This window comes from Halyomorpha halys, unplaced genomic scaffold (assembly GCF_000696795.3).
Source record: "Halyomorpha halys isolate HHAL.00 unplaced genomic scaffold, Hhal_1.1 Scaffold1115.1, whole genome shotgun sequence".
In the NCBI taxonomy this organism is placed as follows: domain Eukaryota; kingdom Metazoa; phylum Arthropoda; class Insecta; order Hemiptera; family Pentatomidae; genus Halyomorpha; species Halyomorpha halys.
The window spans coordinates 60710-64499 of NW_027113506.1; the positions used below are offsets into that span (position 1 = coordinate 60710).

The 3790-nt window shown below is 30.4% G+C and overlaps 1 long non-coding RNA gene across 2 annotated transcripts in view; it reads left to right on the top strand.

The window, feature by feature from the left end:
• Positions 1-2869, top strand: part of LOC136796649 (uncharacterized) — a 43086-nt gene extending 40217 nt beyond the window's left edge. For both annotated transcript variants that reach the window (XR_010844408.1, XR_010844407.1), the window contains exon 2: positions 2445-2869. This is a non-coding gene — a long non-coding RNA (uncharacterized lncRNA). The remainder of the gene's footprint in view (positions 1-2444) is intronic.
• Positions 2870-3790: the final 921 nt, after the last annotated feature.

Below are 3790 nucleotides of genomic sequence, written 5' to 3' on the forward strand. Positions count from 1 at the left end.
GAGAGAGAGAGAGAGAGAGAGAGAGAGAGAGAGAGAGAGAGAGTTTAACAATGTTAGTTCATATAAACGTATGTAACTAATAAAACAATAGTTAAACCTGATTAAAAAAAGACTATACGAATGAAAATTCAATTTTTTTGTTTTTCACGATTTATACGCAGTAATTAAAATTTTAAATTGTCTATTTCCATATTTTAAATATCAATTAACCCCTGACCCTTCATGGGTTGTTGAGGTACAGATTTTAATTTTTATATATCAATTTTTTTTCTCACCATTATCATTTGTAAAAAAATAATGTAACAAGTCATTTATTGTATTTTTTAGATTAAGATCGTTTCTTTGATAGTTTTCTATCATCTTTTCATTCCAATTACCTTTAGTTTAAATAGCCTTTAATTTTAAATAAAAGAAATGGGCTGTATATGTCGTTGTTATTGGAACATTTATAACCTGAGGGTGGTCTTTACAAAATGTGTATTTGGGTATAATTAAATTAAAATTTTATTTATTTTATCAGTAATTGATAATCCCCTCAATATTAGTTTAATTCTACTGTAGGAAATTATATAGCCTACTATATGTTTAAGAAATAGTACCTTAACGCATATATGTTGTAGTTAATAATTAATTGTAGTACAATTTATTTGACTTTGACTTTAAGATAATTATTTATTCTGTTACTGTAGGAATAAGTCGATCCAGTCGGGATACACCCGAGACCCATCCAGCCTTTAAGATGTGGGTAGTGTTAATTGGGTAAAAATCTGGCGGTTGAACGTCGTCATGAAAAAATAACCTCCTTGTATAACCGTTGTACAAGAAATAGTACTTCCTTACTGTTAAGTTTTTAGAAAGTAAAAACTCAAGGTTATAAGAGAATTTATTATTGATTATATCGTTTCTCCATGCTATTACTGTTTGGTCGAGAGTCAGCTTGAAATAAGCATCAGGGTATGAATGTTCTATTGAATGTTTCCATTTAATTCAATGAACTGTTAAAAATTACACTAACAACAAGATCAGTAATTTCAATATTGTTTTCTGTTACTTTTCTGAAGAAAGCTATATTAATCTTTTAAGTACATTATTATAAAAAAAAACAAAAAAAAAACGGACCTTTGAGACTGTCCTTTTATTAAGGTTGTGTTGTGAAAGTCTCAGATGGTACTAAGTTTTAAAGGAGAAATGTTAATTCAATTGTAACCGTTTCTTGGTCTTATTGTAAGTGCTTGCTTTGCGGGGTTTATTTATATGTAAATGATATCCTGTGAAAAGGTCCTGTCGTATAAAAACATTTTTATTCCTAATTGTTGTGGTTTATATAAGAGTGCCTATTACTTTGTTGTAGGAAGGTTATTACCTGTACTGCCACATCTGACAGTTAAACTAAAAATTTTGCTTATTTGATTCTATTGAGGTTGTTGTTTATGAGATCAGAAATTTCATTTTTTTCCGGTTGCATGTCTTGATGATTAGATTTTGTTTACCAAAGAAAGTAGTATTTAAGTTAATTTTGATGAATTCTACTGAGCGATTTCGGATTTTTTAGGAAATCTTAAATTATGTAAATCAAGCAAGTTCGAATAAATTGAATTTTTGTTTTCCAACCTTTAACAATGTTATGAACGATTTTACGGTTGATTTTCAAAAATGATGTATTCTTTTCAAGTTGTTTAAGTTCTTTTCGGATGTCCCAACGGACTAACGGAGAGATTTTGCCTGTGGTTACTTTTAGAATTCACCCTGATCAAATAATTGCACAATTTTTGACGATATTTCAGTCGATCTGAGGGATCGATTTCAATGAGTCGATTTAGGTCTCCCGAAGTGGGGAAAACTGCTATGAATTGATTTTCACTAGAGCTTAAAGTCAATTGTCAATTGTTAATTTTAGTTGTCAATAATCAATTATCAGTTAAATCATGTAAATGACACGGTGAGCTAACCTTCCAACTCTATCGTATAGTTGGGCGTAAAGCTTGACGTCACCTTAAGCTTTCTCCCCATCTGTATCAGAAGGCGAAAACAGTAAGACGATAGTCATATCACCTCAACCACCTCACTGGAATTGAAGCTGTAGATCTAAAAAAGTATCCTGACACCGGCACTACTATATGGGGTACCATTGTTTACCCACATTTCAGATGGGAAAACCGTCGGCACTTCATGGAAGAAAAAAAAACTTTTAGAACTGCATCAAACTTTAATTTCATTGTAGCTTAATTATTATTATAATTATTATTATAAGCTTTGAAATTGTGTTAGTGTGTTCAGAATATTTAAGAACATGTTTTAAATAATATTTAATGTATTGGCATTTTATGAATGTAATAAAAAGCTATATTGTAATCGTGTAATGTGAATGAAAAACTGATATGAGTCTTACCCCGGATTATGTGTGATTTTTTACTGTTACCTAAATTTTTCGCATTTTTTTTTAGGATGCTGTAAAAAAACTTTCCGTCGGTTAGCGGAAGAGCGATAAGGCGAACGGACAGGGCGCTGGACGGCCATATTGCTACGGTGGCTGTGATGGAGAAAATGAAAATTTTGCCGGGAGGTATAATTGAGCTTTACATTAAATAGATTAACGGATAAATGCATGCGATTATTTATACTATATGTAACCTGCAGAGATTAATGTCGAATTGTACGTTAATATATATATACTTGTATTTTTATTATTTAACCCTTGCTCAATGGAGTTTTTGTCGGACTTGGCACTCTGGCTGTTGTGGAAACATGAGAGAATACACATGTTGGGATGAGTCGCACGGTGGTACAGGGAATACACGGAAGACCAAGCAGTCTTGACTTCGGACTAAACACTCAATGTTTTAGAAATAAATGTATTTTTTTCCTTGTACTCGTGTTTTGCTCAATGATCCCAATGAAACCATAAATTAAAGCCCTAAAAACCCAAAATTTTCAAAAGTCCTAAATTCCTGACTGTTCATAGATTGAAACCGTGCAATTTTTTTTTTCAGTAGTTCCTTAAGGGCGAATCTATGCACAATACTAACGTGGAATCCTAATTTAATTTTATTAAACTAAAGTATTACTTTTTATTTCAGGAATTTATTTAATTCTTAATTCTTTATGTCATCCGAATACGATTCGGGCTCATTATCAAGTTATAGAAAATCAACATTTTTACAATTACTATACAATAAAAAAATTTCACATTGTATTTTAATAAAAAAATATTTAACAATATATAAATCCACATCACTAATTTATAACCATTAAAAAATCTAAAATGTTTTGAGATTATACCAAATTTCCTTGTTATTGTTTTTATTTTATCCTTAACTGCCTATTAATTTGTGGGCATACGTCATCTTAATTGAAACAATTTTTTATATATTCCGAACTGAATATTAGTCATAATTTTTAAATCCTAATTCTTTTTATTATAAAATATGAATCTATATCAAAATCAATAAAACTAATTTCACAATAAAATAATTAATGTACTGGATAAAGAAAATTAAATTTAAGTGACAGTAAATTTTTTTTTTCCGGACCTCCTAGAGAAAAAATAAAACAAACAATTAAATATATACAATGTAAAAAGGTATATACATATGATGGCAAACTAAACATCTTTTTTTTCCGATCCCTAAAACAGAAATAACATCTTGTTTTGCCAGTATGGGATTATAAGATAGGTTGCCGGGTCCGCTAAAGGCGGTGTCATCGATGATGGTATGTGTTTGGCTGTAGCTTACTAGGAATATGGTGGGGCTATTCTGGTTGGGATAGTGAAATAAAAACAGTTCCACTC